Source organism: Podarcis pityusensis (assembly GCF_964106645.2).
Source record: "Podarcis pityusensis genome assembly, chromosome: W".
In the NCBI taxonomy this organism is placed as follows: Eukaryota; Metazoa; Chordata; class Lepidosauria; order Squamata; family Lacertidae; genus Podarcis; species Podarcis pityusensis.
This window is the reverse complement of record NC_138045.1, coordinates 36,239,825-36,257,360: the sequence shown is the minus strand read 5'-3', so window position 1 is coordinate 36,257,360 and position 17,536 is coordinate 36,239,825. Positions and strand designations below refer to the sequence as shown.

The window sequence follows — 17,536 nt, the reverse complement described above, 5'->3', positions numbered from 1 at the left end:
TTTCCTCCTCTTCCCAACCCTCCTCCCTCAAACCTTGGGAGTTTGGTAGAGCAGGGGAGGCTTAACATTTGTGGGCTGCATTGCCCCATGCTCCAAGGGCCACACGTCAAAGCAGCTGAGCCCAAAGTGTAAAAGTGTGTGTGACCAGCTTTAAACACACACACACACACACACAAATGAACTGAAGCCAAACAATGCTGGAGGGTCCCAAAACACCTTTTGGCATCGCGGGGAACCAGTGAGAGCAGTCCGTCCAAAAATTACTTTAAAAAAAAAAAAAAGTGTATTTTTATGTTGTGGAGGCACAAAAATATCTTGGGGAACATATAGAACTAGCCAAACTTTTAAAAACTCAATGAAATGTAAACTAAAAAAGAAAGTTACATTGGGGCGCAAAAATCCTTTCGGAGACAAATAAATGCTTTCCCTTTTTATATTCTTTTGTTAGGGTCACTTTCTCTCACCCCCCAGTATCCTGTCACCATCTTCTGTGCAGCTGCTGCTTTGGAGGACTAGAGAGGAAAGTGGGGTGGGGGTGGGAACTGAGTCGCTTCTTCTCCTAATTCTTGAAGTTAAGGTTTCCCCCATACACCTGTGAGAACAGGATGCTGTACTAGATGGGCCATTGGCCTGATCCAGCAGGCTCACATTGTGTCCTTCTGTTCAATTCTTCACCGTCTTAACCTTTAATTTACAGACAAGCCAACTTGGCTGTGCCAAAGAGTGTATCTACCTGACCTCCTCCCGTTTTAGGTGAGACGGTGGACATTTCCCTGGATGTGTACGTCAGCAAGGAAGAGAAGATTGAGGCTATCACTGAGAGCATTTGCAGATGACTTAGTATTGACGTTACAGGAGCCAGAATCTAGTACTAAAAGTGTTTTAGAACTAATTCAAGAATTTGGTCAAGTGGCAGGATTTAAACTGAACAAGTTAAAAACTAAGGTTTTAGAGAAAAATTTAACACCGATTGAAAGAAAGAGGTTTCAGAATGAGACAGGTTTGACTGTGGTTAAGAAAGTGAAATACCTGGGGATTAATATGACAGCCAAAAATGGGAACTTATTTAAAGATAATTATGAAAAATGTTGGATGGAAGTGAAAAAAGATTTAGAAACTTGGACAAATTTGAAGCTTTCACTGTTGGGTCGTATTGCTGTGATAAAAATGAATGTATTGCCTAGAATGCTGTTTTTGTTTTAAACATTGCAAATTGTGGACAAGATGGATTGTTTCAAGAAGTGGCAGAGAGATATTTCTAGATTTGTCTGGCAGGGCAAGAAGCCCAGAATAAAATTTAAGATATTAACTGATGCAAAGGAAAGGGGTGGATTTGCCCTGCCAGACTTTAAACTTTACTATGAATCAGCAGCTTTTTGCTGGTTGAAAGAATGGCTACTTCTTGAAAACACAGACATTTTGGACCTAGAAGGTTTTAACAATGTATTTGGATGGCATGCATATCTGTGGTATGACAAGGTCAAAGCGCATAAAGCATTTAAAAACCATATTGTCAGGAAAGCATTGTTTAATGTTTGGATAAGATACAAGGATTTATTGGAAAACAAAACCCCAAGGTGGCTGTCACCGATGGAAGCGAAAGCTCTGAAAAGGCTCAATATGGAGGCCAATTGGCCGAAATATTGGGAAATTTTGGAACAAGATGGAGATAGATTGAAACTGCAGAGTTTTGAGAAACTAAAAAATAAAGTGCGAGACTGGCTTCATTATTATCAGATAATGGAGGCATATAATTTGGACAAGAAAATTGGCTTCCAGGTTGAAAAATCAAAATTAGAAACAGAACTGTTAGAACCCAAAACTAAGATTTTGTCAAAGATGTATAACTTGCTGTTGAAATGGAATACTCAGGATGAAACGGTGAAATCTGTTATGATTAAATGGGCACAAGATTTTGGACATAACATTATGTTTGCTGACTGGGAACAGTTGTGGACCACAGGTATGAAGTTTACGGCATGTAATGCTTTAAGAGAGAATATTATGAAAATGATATACAGGTGGTACATGACCCCAGTCAAGCTTGCAAAAATTTATCACTTGCCCGATAACAAATGTTGGAAATGTAAAGAAACTGAAGGTACATTCTTTCACCTTTGGTGGACGTGCCCAAGGATTAAGGCTTTCTGGGAAATGATATATAATGAACTGAAAAAGGTATTTAAATATACCTTCTTGAAGAAACCAGAGGCCTTTCTCCTGGGTATAGTCGGCCAATTGGTGCCAAAGAAGGATAGAACCTTTTTTATGTATGCCACAACAGCAGCAAGAATACTCATTGCAAAGTATTGGAAGACACAAGATCTATCCACTTTGGAAGAATGGCAGATGAAGCTGATGGACTATATGGAACTGGCAGAAATGACTGGCAGAATCCGAGACCAGGGAGAAGAGTCGGTGGAAGAAGAGTGGAAGAAATTCAAAGATTATCTACAGAAATATTGTAAAATTAATGAATGTTAGAATGATGTTGGATAGAAATTAAGTGGTTTCCAGCTGTAATGCTTTAAGGGAATATGAAAAAAGGGTTATAAATAGGTAAAAATCTAATGCTATTATTTTTAAGATCAAGGATTAGGATAATTAAAGAGGGTAAGGATTTGCTGAACCAACAGATTGAAGTGGAATACAAAAAAGGGAGGTATGAGGAGGTCCGGGAAACAAGCTAAAGGAAAATAAGTAATGGAAAATCTGGGTGTTTTTAACCATTTTTATTTTGTATTTTTGTTATTTTTTTTCACTTTTATTGTAATATTTTAAAAAATCTTAATAAATATCTTATAAAAAAAAAAAGAGAGAAGATTGAGGCTATCTTTGTCCTTCACCTTGACCGTGGCAAGGACTATTTCCTCACCATCAGGGGGAGCTACCTACCAAGCTGCTTCGGGACCTCCTTGGAAGCCTTGTGCTGGGTGAGGCAGCCGCTTGGCGAAGTTCCCGTCACCAGACTTATTGACCTGGTAGGGAAAGGGGTTGATTTACCTGGCAGGTTCATCTGCTGGATGTCTACCCTTCCCACTCTGCTTGCCTGCTTGAAAAACAGCTGCTCTTCCACTCAGCAATGTGGGGGCTGGGGGTCCTCCGCTGCATTCAGCTTCAGCTTCTGTAGCTGTGCACCCGCTTCCTGTGTGCTGTTCATGCCCTTTGTTTGCCTTGACTGAGTCATCCCAGGTTCTGGTCCTCCCACCTGCCCTTTCGCAGGGCCACTGAACCGTGTGCATTTCCCTGCCATCTGCCCAGATACTGTTCAGCCAACGGGCTGTTTCTTTCTCTTCTCAGGGCCTGTGCCATTAGCACCCTTTGTTGTCTTTTGCTCTTGCCTTCCTCCTCTGATCTCGGGGAGAAGACAGCTTCCTAGAAAAGGTAACAGTTGGTTTGCTATCCTCTAGATGTTCTTGTAGCGGGCTCAAATCAGGTACAGGCAACGCCCCGTTTACACGGGGGTTGCGTTCCGAGGTACCGTGCGTTTAAATGAAATTGCGTATATTGGGGACAGCATTGGAAAACACCCTCTAAACTTCTGGAAGCCCTTTTGAAAGGCCTTTTGAAAACCAGCAGCCTCCCTGCAAAACTCCTTGCTCCAACTCTCCACAGGCCTGAGAGGTCGGTGCCAAAGCTCCTGGGAGGGAGTCGAGATGCTGTTTCCATGCCGCTTTGCCGCTTTTGTGCTCTGGGGGGGGGGGGACATTTTTGCCCCTTCAAGTGCCCCTTCCAGCTTTGCGGCAGTGTGCATGTGCCTCGAAGGCACGTAAATGGAGTTGCCCTTGTCAACGATCAGCAGCTGCTCCATGCAGTGGCAGCTGGTCCCTTAGGGCAAACCAGGCACTACCTCACCAACCTCACCTGCCTGCCTTCTGACTCAAATCCAGTCCAGGTGGTGGCTCTAGCTCTCTGCTTTGGTCTCTTCCCTAGTCTCAACGTGGCCCTTGTAGAACTCGGCAGAGGAGAACGGAGACGAAACCAGAATTTGCCAGCACTGCTTGTCACTGATTTTGCGCTGCTTGACTATGGGTCCGCTTGCGATTGGCAGCACGGGAGGCAGAAAGCCCAGTCTCATGATGCAGGCGCCAGCCCCCTCTGGCCCCAAGAGCCAGTTTTCTCCTTGTCTCTGTGCTCAGCAACTGCTGCACAGGCTATGCCACTCTGGCTTACTCTTACCACCTGAGCACTGGCATTTGGGAAGCGGTAGTGGCTGCTTTGGGGTGGCTCAGGGAAATGTCACTCCTCTCGAAATCAGATCTACTTGGGTGTATTATCCTAGCCACAAGGAGACAGTGGTGACTGTCAATTTGGACAGCTGTAGACATTTAGAATCATGGAGGATATGTTTATCAGTGGCTACCGGTCAGGGCTATTTCTTGCCACTATTATCACAAACCACATGCTTTTGATTACCAGTTTCTGGGGAACATGATGGACAGAGTGCTCTTGTCCCCGTGTCCCTATGGACTCCCAAGGGCATGTGGTTGGCCATTGTGGGAACAAAATGCTGATCTAACCCAGCAAGGCTCCTGTGTTCTTTAGCATGCACCAGCTACTCTTGCACTAAGACTCTGATACAGTATGTGTCATTCCCCACACCAATACACACTCACTCTCTCTCTCAAGACAGGGGCGGGGAGTATTGGCGGCGGGGGAGGGGGGATGAACTGGGTCCTAATCAACAGCTGCCCTGGGGATGAGGGGATCAAATTCCCCATCCTTGCCAGCTCCTTTTAGTGTTGGGCTGCTTGCCACTGCTGTGCTCCTAAAGCTCTCTTGCTCCCCCCTCCTCTCTTTCTCTTTCTCTTGAATGTGGTAGCTTGAGATAGAACTAACCACCCTGAACATTTCTGGAGAGGAAGATGGGAAGGAGGCCGGAGGCATTGTTCACCAGCTGCTGTGTGCTGCATTGCCCAGACAAAGTCGTGGGCTGGGGCTCCAGCTGTTGCTCAGTTTCTACCACTGCCTCTGCAACGTGCTCTAGACAAGGGGTGGTGAACATGTGACCCCACCATCTCATCATGCTGGCTGGGGCTGCAGCCCATCAACCTATGAAGGCCCATCCATGTTCTGTTGCTGTTTTTGTTCCTTATTTCCTGCCCTTCACCCTAAGGTCCCAGGGCAGGTTCCAGCAATTTAAATAAAATGTTAGCCAAACCTCATGTCCACAGCTGCATATTCAGTAAGCTTTTGGGTGAGCTGCACATCCGGAGTGGGAGGATTACGAGCTGCATATTAATAGGGGGAGGGGGAGCTTGGATTTGGGGTGCGAGCAATTTGTTTTTTGTTTTCCCCCTTGAGATGCTTGCTATATATTGCGAATCATGATGTGTGTGTGTACTATGCAAAAAACACCATGTGGGGGGAACCATGAAGCCAGACAATGCTTCTCGAGATTCCTGCAGCCCCTGTGGACTCTGCCGGTTCAGCTTTCCCCTGCCCTCCTGCAGGGGGCAGCAAAAATCACAATGCGGGGGGAACCGTGAAGCCAGCCAATGCCTCTACATAGCTCCATCTTATTTCAGACATCGTGATATATTGGTGTATTGCAATGTTTAGCTAGTGATATATCACCGTGTTGAAAGCCAGCTATTGCCCAGCCCTACCTAGTTGTGGCCTCAGAGGGCAAGACTTGTCCACCCAGCTGGAGCAAGGAAAGAATGCATACAGGCACACACTCTGTCAGGGTCTCATGCCAGTCCCGCTTGTCATTGGACCTCCAGGAGAAGCAGTTTCTGGATATCGTACCCCAGGATGGTGATGACTCCACTGAGCGGCCAAGGAGATCTGGCTTTTGGTGGACCACCTCTTCAAGAATGCCTGCCACCAGGTGAGCTGAGGGGGACGGTACCATTGAAAGGATGGGTGTGGGCTGGAATCCAGTACCAGTTTTGGGGTGTGCAGGTTCCAAACGTCCCAATTGATTTATATCTTAGCTACCGACTCGCTCTTACAAACTCCTGCTGTGAGTATAGTGGCACCTTGGTGGAGCGGCAGCGGGTGGGACATCCAGCATACGGTCTTCCTTAGAGCGGCTCAGAAGAACCCAAGTGTTCCCAACCATTGTCTGTCTCTCCCTTGCAAAGCGGCTCTCTGAGACTCGCCACTAGAAGAAGCGGGGAATGATTTCACTCTCCCATTGCCCCAAATCAGGAGAAGGGTAGTAGGAATGCTACTGTGGAAAGCAGGCAGGATACAATTCTCAGCCCTTGTGCCAGCTCTCTTGGTGATGGGCTTCTCTCCACTGTGGCATTCCTCGACCTCACATTATGCACCCCAGGGCTGGATTGTTCTGCATGCTATCCAGGATGTACCTCATCCCTTCCGAACGCATGGGTGATACTCTGCTTCAGGAGGACCTCTTCCAGACCCTGGGCACGCAGGACGAGCTGCAGGAGAGAATTGAGTGCCTGGACACCAGCATTCCCGAGATGATCCGTATCCTCTTTGGGGGGCATTGTTGGGGAGCAGGGCTGCTTGGTGGTTTTCTTTCGCTCTTGGCTGGAGTGGACCTCACTTTTATATACCTGGTGGCTTAGGTTCCTAGGCCACCCCATCCTTAAGGCTCTGGGACACAGCACAATGAAATGCCCACAGTCAAGTCCAGTCATGCATCCAAACAGCTTCACAGCTTTAACCCCCATTTGAAAACATCAGCCTGGCTAGATAGAGCAGAGGTGGGGAATCTTGACAGACCCGCAGGCCCCACATCTAGCATCATACGTGGTGTCAAGGTAAAGACATGGCTGCAAAGGAGCTTCAAGGGTGCGTTCAATTGTTCTTTGGCAAGCAGGGTTTGTTGACCGCACTTTTGGAGTTGACCACTAGTATTTGCTGTTTGGATTGAAACCATGCCTGCAGAAGGACATTTCCTCGGCAGATCAGCTTTGCAGGCAGCTTCGTCAAGAGGGGAGGTGTGGGATAATTACAGTGGGGTGGCTCAGTTGGTAGAGCGTGACACCCTTAATCTCAGGGCTGCGGGTTCAAAATGTGGGGTAATAAGCAAAGGATTTTAGGTATACTAAAAACAACAAGACCGTCCATAAAATGTATGCTATTGCCATGCCAATATGAGAGAAAATTAGTTGGAGGGTGGCAAGGAATGGGGCCACGGACCCCTGATTGGGAATAACGGAACTAGATGTTCCTCGGTGTCCCTTCCAACTCCACAATTCTAGGATCCTGTGTCTTAAACACAAATCTTGAGGAATAGTGTGTGTGTGTGTGTGTGTGTTTCTGTTTGAACTTTCCCAGCCTTTGCTTTATTCTGATTTGCGCTTGCGTCCCTACTCCCCACGTGTAGAATTGCTATACCTTTGGATTTGGACATTCAAGCGTTTCCCGCATGGACACTTGTTTCCAACGGCCAAATCCCGGCGGTGGATGGCAACCCTACCCACTTGTGCCAGATTGCCTGGCATACATTACAAGCATCTAGTCACATAGATTCTCCAGAATCCCGGAGCTATCCCACCTGACGGGAAGAGTCCGCGACCAGAAGGAGGAGGAGTACCAGGAAGAATGGACAAAATTCAAAGATTATTTAGCTAAATATGTCAAGATAACCTAATTGGAAAAGCTTGCAAATATGAGAGAGGCTTAGGATTTAAATATGTAAGGATAGGAATTAAGATGTTTTAAGCTAGATTAGAAAGAATGAAAGATGTGAAGTGATCAAGTTTTTTTTTGTGGTTTTTTTTTGAGAAGATTGATTTTGGAAAACTGTTAAAATGAAATACAATGAAATTCAACCAGGGGGATTTGAGGAAGTCACTTAACAATGTTATCAAGATTGGTTTAATTACAATTAGGATGTATGTATGTATGTATGTATGTTTGTTTGTTTCTCTTAAAAAAAATTTGGAAAATTAATTTAAAAAACTGAAAAGAAAAACACCATAGATTATCCAGAATCCCAAGCACCGACACTGTGAAACTTCCATAGGAATAAAAGGTAGGGGGAAAGGAGGCACAATGTCAAGCAGGCAATAGAATAAACCCGAGCACTGTGGGTCTAAAACCGGCCTCTGAATCTCTTGCTCCCCACTCTGCCCTTCTAACAATACCATTTTTTTGCTTGCTGGATGGCTGTGTGCAATGAGACCTCAGCCACTGAGGAAGGGTGCTGGCCCAGTGGGAGAAGTATGTGCTTGGCATGCAGGCGATCCAAAAATCAATTCAAGCCCAAAATTCCAGTTCTCATGTTTTCTGTATACATGGCTAATTTAAAGGGGAATAGCATGGTGCCTTCCACAGAGTCAGACCATTGAGCCACCAAACTCCTTAAGGGAGGACCAGAGCTCGCTGGTAATGCAGGTCCCAGAACAGTCTCCAGCATCTCCAGGTGAAACTGAAAACATCACCTGCCTGGAACCTTGTAGAGCCACTGCCAATCAGTACAGACAGTGCTGAGTTAGGTAGCTATGATCCATCCACCATCACCCTTTGCCCGAAGCAAAGGCACATCGCTGGTCCAAATCTTTGAAAGACTTTCCCTGCTCACCAAGCCACCTGCCCTCCTTTATGCATTGCCGATGGCTTATCAAAGGGATCCTCACTGCAAGTCTCATCAAGGCAGACAGCTTGATGAAATCTTGGTGCCCTTTCTTACAAAATGCTAACAGGGACAATGGCACCAGTTGCCCTCTGGACTCACAGGGTGCAGCTTACTTTGGAGCCATCAGTTGTACACATTTGGAATGGCCCTTGAGAAAGGATAGTCTGCCTATATTCAGCAGCTTACCACCTTGTTGTTTGTTAAAAACTTGAATAAAAAACATGCTTAAAATGAAACAGGAAAAATGAAATTTTGCTGGCTTCTTGAGAAAAGAATAATGCCTCATTATTTGTATCTGCTTTTAAATGTTGTTTCTCTTCTCTTTGTAATGAGTTTTACTGGGTCTGTGGTCATTTTAAGTTGCTTACCTTCACTAAAATATATAAATCTACTCGACTGGAAACTTTTATTATCCAAATTCAAACCCACTTTGGATAGCAAAATTCCTGGAGTGGGGAGGAGGGTTCAATGTTCTAATAGATTAGATATGGACAGTCCTTCAGTACAGCAAAACTTGACACTTTGAAACCTTTGAGTCCTTTCCAAAAGGACTTCACCCACTATTTAGGGGGGAAGTATGTCAGAACTGACCTTCTGCAGTACTGATTCCACATTCTTGGACTCCTAATCTTACACGTAAGTTAGAGCTGGAACCATCTCAGGCCCTATGGCGCTTGAAATGACCATGACCTATTGAGCAAAACCACAGAATCCACCTCTCTGGTGACTAAACCCCACTTGCGTTTACAAAATAAATTAACAACAGAGGAAAATCATGGAAGAAATAAAATGGCTTTTGAAATTAACAAAGGCGATTCCTTTTATCCACATGTATTACGGGACATGTTCAAAGCGCCCCTCAGGAGAAATTCTGTAAGCAAAGGTAGCAGATACACAAGGACACATTGCTAAAAGAAACAAAGGGATTTGGAGGGACCATGAGTGAACAGGTAGTACCAGAATGTACAGAATTGTACCTAGAAAAAGGTTACAACTGGATTACCTTTTTGTAAACAAAAACAACAACAACCCCCAAAATAAAACTCGGAAGCAGCAGGACGCCTTAGGAACTCTTCAAAAAACAAAACACAAAACTGCATATCCCTACCTAGTCACCAAATGTGAGGGGAAACATAAACCAGCATCTTACACTGCTTTAAATGATAGCCAGATTCTGCAATTTTTTACCACACCAGAAGTAAAAGCACGGGGCATTCATAAGTTTTTGAAAAATCATGCACTTCATTTGTAGGCAAGGGAAAGCTTTCTGCAATGTACAGAATCTTACTAAGACACACAATCTGTTGAAATGACCAAGCAGCGGACGAGATTCGGGGACAGTGGTGTGCCGCCTGGGGAAATGTTCCTTTCCATTCACCTTAAGCAAAGATGTGGTGACCTTGTGCATCCATAAATAACTTTCAGAAATGTATTCCATTACTTCCCAAAGCTTCTCAATGGGCTACCAAATGGCATTTCTTTCTATTTTGGATGAAACTGGGGAAGCAGCTTTAGACGAAGGGGTTGCTGACATTCACTGGCCTGGAAAACACCTGATGCCAATATGATGGCAAATTGTGGGTGGTGCATTGATGGAGAAACTAAGGCAACAAATGAGGACATGACGCCACCGGTGTTCTAAAGATACATTTCATGTAAAGATTATGATGGGCTTCTTCAATTCCCATAGCCTCTTACAAGCAGAGGTTTTAGATCAATTTTCTGTAAACCTCTGTCATAAATAGTTGTCACTGGAAATACGACCAAAACAATGCAATGCTGGACTCATCCCTCCCATCAGCGTGCCTGGAAAGCACGGGTCCCAGTAGTTTCCGCCTTACTCTGCTCCTTTCTCTGTGAAAGCCTGCTCTTTAGCTTTCACATCGGAGCAAACCTCAACCCACCCCCTCCCAAAGATACCTTTTTTATGAGCCCCCCTACTCTGCGTGTGCTTTCTTTGGCTCCTGTCTCAATGTGCAGAAATTGAGCACGTGAATTTTCCAGCATCGGGAGTTTCCCCCAAGACAGTGTCGAGATCAGGCGTGTTTGTGTGGCTCCACGCTTGCAATTCTTGTGGCTTTGGCTAAGAGGAGTGCATGCACTTTCAGCAAGACATAGCTAGTTAGCTAGCTAGACAGTTTACCTCCCTTTGCTACAGTTTAAATTTCTGCATGCCATCTGCTGTTGTGGAACAAGTCATCCCCATGATCCCTCTAGCCCAGTGTTCTCTAGGGCGGCCCACAGAAGCTCTCAAGGGTTTCAGACAAAACATTTGTTCACTTCAGCATATAGCAGTCCAAAGAAATGTATGCTCTAGAAGGTCACAGGCTCCCCCGTCTTTGGGGTAGAGGTTTGACGTCTGAAACTAGATCTGCAGGACTCATAAACATTTCACTCTGTAGAGATGAGTAGTCGGCACCGTCCGAGTATAGGAGGAGGGGGTGGAATACAGGGCTGAGAAATAGAAGAATGCGTTCAATCTCCTACACGAAGCCAGAGCCAATTATGAAGATTGTGTTGGTTTCTATTTCCCTCACTGAGCAGCAACTGCAGTCACAAGACATTGTTTTGCATTCCACAGTCAGAGTTACTGTTGGATTCCCACGGGAATGGGAGACTGGATGTGACGTACACTGATTTCCTGTTTTTCAGTGTTCTCTCGGTTTCTTTGTTAGAGAGATAGTTGCTTCTCTACTCTCACAGAGGCAAGATGCATGTTTGTATTCTCTCAGCATAGAGTGGAAATAAAGTTAAGAATGTGACACATACTGCTTATCCTTCTGCTGTGTGGACTACTCTGCTTGGGCTCAAGATGAGACGAGCCTGTATAAGCTTCAAATGGGCCGAAGCTGGTCAAAATCTCACATTTTTGGTTATGGGCCCAGATAAACGGAATCAGAATGCCAGCAGAGGAACAGAGAGATGGAACGGTCTTATCTGCTCTGCGTGTCAAGAAGATTGATGAGAGGTATGTGCTCATTGTTCCGGGAAGCCTGCCAGCTCCTAATTAATGGCTATAAGGCTGGACTATGAACTTTTAAGCCTGCTACGCAGAGGCTTGAAAAGCGAAAGTGCTTTTAAAAGTGCTTTTGGAATGAAGCTGCTGTACACAGACGCAGCTTGATTAAAGCAGCAGAGATGGCTAATGCAAGGCTGGCTGATGCTTGTGGGATTCCTAAGCTCAATAAAAAGAATTACGAGAACTGGGTGCTCTACGCAGAGGCTCTTCTGTGAAAAGAAGGTCTGTTTACAGTTATTACAGACAACCCCCCAGCTCCAATAACAGATGAATGGGCAGCTAAGGATTCCAAAGCAAGGGGAACTCTTACATTGATAGTCTCCCCAGAAGAGCTCTGTCTGTTGCGTGATAAGACCTCAGCCAGAGAGATTTGGGACGCTTTAAGAGATGCTCATTTGAGGACAGAAGCTGGTGCTTCTTTGTTCTACTATGCCAAGCTGCATGATATGGCACTTGCTGAAGGTGCAGATGTCTGTACACATCTGATGGAGATGCAGAATCTGAGACATGAGCTGCAACAGAGAGGACTCACCGTTCCAGAGGCTGTGTATTCCTTCATGATACTACATTCTTTGGGTTCAAGTTGGGAGTCCGTTGCCACTCAGATTGCTATTCAGCCAACTGCTCAGATCACAGTAGCCCATGTTACTGCCGTGATTCTGAATGAAGCGGACAGGCGAGGTGCTAGCTGCATCGGTAAGGGGGAGTCTTCACAGACGTCATCCCAGAATGCAGTGGAACCACCAGATGGCACCAAAGCTTTGAAGGCAGTGAAATGCTACTCGTGTGGACGTCTAGGCCATATGAAGAAGGAATGCAGATTTCCCAGGGCCAAGACAGAGCATCGCAGCGAAAGCTCATCGTGTGGTAAAGGCAAAGGCAAAGGTCCGGTGTCCAGGACAACGCAGCACAAGGCAATGGTCTCACGCTTCACTCCAAAGGTTGCGAAGGTCCAGAAGACGTCTAGATCTTTCTTCGTGGTGGATACGGGTGCAACGCACCACTTATGCAACAACAAGTGACTGTTTGTGTCTTTTACACCGCAGGAAGGTGCGATTCACCAGGCGGATGACCACACGATCCCCAGTCAAGGCTACGGGACTGTTGTTCTTCACAGTTTGGACTTATCGATACAAGATGTTCTCTACGTTCCAGATGCTTCACACAATCTACTCAGTGTTGCGCAGCTGAATGAACGGAAAATTGACGTTTCCTTCAAGAACAAGAAGTGCACCATCACAAAGAAAAATGATTATGTATTGCATGCTGAATATGTTGATCGTTTGTTTGTTTTGTATTTTGATGATGTTGTGCAGGATGAAACTTGTTGCATTGCAGGTTCTAACAAAAGTTTGCATGCAGGATGTATTCATGATTTTCACAGGAAATTTGGTCATTTGCATTTTGAGGCAGTATCTAAAATGCCTGCCTTGGTTGAAGGTATGACTATTAAACCCTGCAGGTACCACATGAAGTGTAAGGCATGTGCAGCAAACAAAGTGAAAATGGCTGCGAAAGGTAAGGTGTCTAGTAGGCAAGCTACAGAACCATACCAGGTTGTGCATGCTGATTTGGTTGGTCCACTGTCGCCCTCTTTGGGTGGAAACAAATACTTCATGGTTCTCATTGATGCATTTTCCAGGTATATTTATGTGTACAATCTCGAGCAGAAATCAGAGGCTTTCCCAAGGTTCAAGGAATTCTGTGCTTGGTTGGAAAATGTGCATGGTAAGAAGATAAAAACTCTTTTCACTGATCGTGGGGGGGAATTCACTTCTCAGCAGTTTGAAGCTTTTCTGACTGAGAAAGGAATTCAACATGATTTGTCTAGTCCTCGCTCACCATGGCAGAATGGACTTTGTGAGAGAGCAAATCAGACATTGCTTCAAGGTCTAAATAATAATAATAATAATAATAATAATAATAATAATAATAATAATAAATTATTTATATCCCGCCCTCCCCAGCCGAAGCCGGGATCAGGGCGGCTAACAACAATAAAACAGTACAAAAGTACAGCACAAACAACACTCTAAAATCATTCATTATAAAATTAATTAATTCAAGCCACTGGCAACCATTGGGCCAGAGCTCCGCGAAGATTGCCGAGGGAGGGAGTCAGGCTGTGCCCTGGCCAAAGGCCTGGTGGAACAGCTCTGTCTTGCAGGCCCTGCGGAAAGATATCAAGTCCCACAGGGCCCTGGTCTCTTGTGACAGAGTGTTCCACCAGATCGGAGCCACGGCCGAAAAAGCCCTGGCTCTAGTTGAGGCCAGCCTAACTTCTCTGTGGCCTGGGACCTTCAAGATGTTTTTATTTGAAGACCGTAAGTTTCTCTGTGGGGCATACCAGGAGAGGCGGTCCCGTAGGTACAAGGGTCCTAGGCCGTATAGGGCTTTAAAGGTTAAAACCAGCACCTTAAACCTGATCCAGTACTCCACCGGGAGCCAGTGCAGCTGGTATAGCACCGGGTGAATGTGATCTCGCAGCGAAGACCCCGTAAGGAGTCTCGCTGCAGCATTCTGCACCCGCTGGAGTTTCTGGGTCAGTCTCAAGGGCAGCCCCACGTAGAGCGAGTTACAATAATCCAGTCTGGAGGTGACCGTCGCGTGGATCACAGTGGCTAGGTCAGGGCGAGAGAGGTAAGGAGCCAACTGCTTAGCTTGGCAGAGATGGAAAAATGCCGCCTTTGTTGTAGCTGCAATCTGCGCCTCCATGGAAAGGGAGGTGTCGAAGATTACACCCAAACTCTTAACGGACGGTGCTGGCACTAATTGCGCCCCCGCAAGAGATGGGAGTTGCCCCCCCAATCCCATATCGTCCCGTCCCAGCCACAGGACCTCTGTCTTCGAACAGGATTTCGCTTCAACCGGCTCCCACGTAACCATCCAGCCACAGCTTCCAAACATCTGGTCAGTGTGTCTGGGCCGAGTCAGGATGGCAATCCATCAACAGATAGAGTTGGGTGTCATCAGCATACTGATGGCAACCCAGCCCAAAACTCCGGACAAGCTGGGCGAGGGGGGGCATAAAGATGTTGAAAAGCACCGGGGAGAGTATCGCACCCTGAGGTGCTCCACACACCAAGGAGTGGGGCGATGACAATTTCCCCCCAAGCGCCACCCTCTGTCCCTGACCAGAGAGAAACGAGCGCAGCCATTGAAGGGCTGTGCCCTGGATCCCCACGTCGGCAAGGCGGTGGTCCAAAAGTTCGTGATCGACCATGTCGAAAGCTGCTGACAGATCTAGAAGAATCAGCAGCCCCGACCCACCTCGATCCAGCTGTCTACGAAGATCATCTGTTAGGGCAACCAGAGCCGTCTCGGTCCCATGACCAGCGCGGAAGCCGGACTGGAATGGATCCAGAGCCGATGTTTCATCCAGAAACCCACCAAGCTGTTCAGCAACCGCTCTCTCAATCACCGTACCCAGGAACGGAAGATTCGAAACCGGGCGGTAATTGGATAGATCTAAAGGATCTAATGATGTTTTCTTTAAGAGTGTCTTAAGACGTGTCTCCGGACAGCGCTGGCCCCCGGCCTCTTAAGTGAGATGGGCGCACAACCCTAGAGTCGGACACGACTGGCCCGTACGGGCAGGGGTACCTTTACCTTTACCTTTAAAGGATCTAATGATGTTTTCTTTAAGAGCGGGCGCACCACTGCCTCCTTCAGTTCCCCTGGGAATGTCCCCATGCCAAGGGACAAATTGATGCTATCCCCCAGGAGGGCCCGCACCTCGTCTGGACACGCTCTAATCAGCCAAGACGGGCACGGGTCGAGAGGACAGGTGGTGGGCTTTCCAGCTCGGAGGAGTCTGTCCACATCGGCTGGGGATATCCGGTGGAAGTGGTCCAATACTGGACCCGAGGACAGTCGAGGGGCCTCCAGTTCCTTTATTGTATCCAAATTGGCAGGGAGGGCATGGCGGAGCAACAAGACCTTCTCAGCAAAAAAGCTTGCAAATGCCTCACAGCTGTGTGTCAAATTGTTATTTAAATTTGGCTGTCCCTCAAGGGACGTTAAAGACCTGATTATACTAAATAATTGCGCCGGGCGAGAGCTAGCGGATGCAATGGAGGCCGAGAAGTAAGAGTTCTTAGCAGCCTTCACCGCCATTTCGTAGGTTTTCATAAAAGCCCTATAAGATGTTCTTTTTTAAAAAATGATATTTATTGAGAATTTAAAATTACAAAGAAAGAAAGGAAGAAACAAGAGAAAAAGAAAAAGAAAAAGGTAGGCAAAAATAGCAATTAAACAATACAAGTCAATAAAGTCCAAAGTAAAAAAAAAACAAAAACAAAACACACAATACATCAAAATCAAAAATCAAAAATAAACAAAAAATTTAAAAACAAATCCAATATTCCCAAATCCTTATCTTTCATTAACTTGTTTCATCGACCTCCTCACACCTCCCTTTTTTGTATTCTAGTTATTAATTATCTCAGCAAATCCTTTCCAGAGCCAGTGTGCTGTAGTGGTTAAGAGCGGTAGTCTCGTAATCTGGGGAACCGGGTTCACGTCTCTGCTCCTCCACCTGCAGCTGCTGGGTGACCTTGGGCCAGTCACACTTCCTTCAAGTCTCTCAGCCCCACTCACCTCACAGAGTGTTCGTTGTGGGGGAGGAAGGGAAAGGAGAATGTTAGCCGCTTTGAGACTCCTTAAAGGGAGTGAAAGGCGGGATATCAAATCCAAACTCCTCCAAACTCCTCCATCTTTCACAATATTCTGTCATTAAATTACCTTAATCTATTTTAACCTTATCTTACCCTAAAAAAACCCTAAAGCTTAAAACTTAAGTCTTATTTATACCTAATTCTTTTAAGCATAACATATTCTTACATAATTCTTTTTAACATTTCTACTAAAGCCAAATAATTTCATTCCAACATTTTTCTAATACTCATTAATTTTACAATAATTTTCTAAATGAATTTTTAAAACTTTCTTCCAATCTTCATCCATCGTCTCTTCTTCCTGGTCTCGGGTTTTGTCAGTCCTTTCCATCCCATCCATCTAGTCCATCAACCTGGTGACCTTCTATCCGAGGCTCTTAAGTCTTTTCCATGTCCCTTCCACAGTTCTTCTTCATGTTTATACCTGTACTTTACTTTATCTTCTGCTGATCTTATTCTTAATTTCCTTCCTTTCTCTCGGGGAGACTCCAACTTGACAATATCTTTGTCCCTTCTCGAGAAGTCAGCCCATACTCCATAGTCGACACTGAAATCCATATGATATTTAAAGGCATGTTTCAAAGTCCCTCCAAAGTTAAGGGCCCCCACAACTCCAAACTCCCCCTGGCCCAAAGCCAAATTCGAAAGGTCAAAACATCCCTGCATAGGGGGATCTATCCAGCTTCCCATCTCCAGGCCAAACAGAACTCCATCTCTCCAAATCTGACTTTCTCCAGGTTCATTCGTCAAATCCAACAACTTATGTTGCTGCAGGACCGCAGCTCTCTCCATTTCTGCTACTTGAGGTTCAGCAACAACCTCCTCCTTTATCTTCTTCACCACTTGATCTGTCAAAGCACATTCCTGGATTAATTCCTGAGTGGGTTCTATATAGGTATTCACTGTTTGTCCAAAATTTCCGACTGCAACAGTCATCAAATCCATCTTCTCATGTAGCTGTTCCAGTAAAGCGCTTGTCTTGCAAAGAGCAAGCACTAAAGCTTCTTCTGGGCACATTCTTGTTCAAGGTCAAAGTCTGGTCCCATGATCTTTAATCTCTACAGCTGCAAAGCTCCCCAGATCGACTCTAATAACAGTTTCACAAGCTCCCTCTAGGGGAAACAATTTCTATTTGTATCCGTCTTTTTAAAAGCAAATCTAGCAACAAAGTTCCTTTCCTTTTTCGGATACTTTGTTCCTTTTAAATGCAAAAGGGAACATTGGAATCAGTATGTTTCTCTTTTTTAACTATCTGTCAAAAACATTTTGTCCACAGTCAAT

General features: G+C 45.5%; 1 pseudogene across 1 annotated transcript in view; it reads right to left on the bottom strand.

Annotated features, from left to right (window-relative positions):
• LOC308467697 (inositol polyphosphate 5-phosphatase OCRL-like) overlaps positions 1-17,536 on the bottom strand; it is a 552,529-nt pseudogene that overhangs the window by 301,894 nt on the left and 233,099 nt on the right. The gene's annotated exons all lie outside the window — the stretch shown is intronic.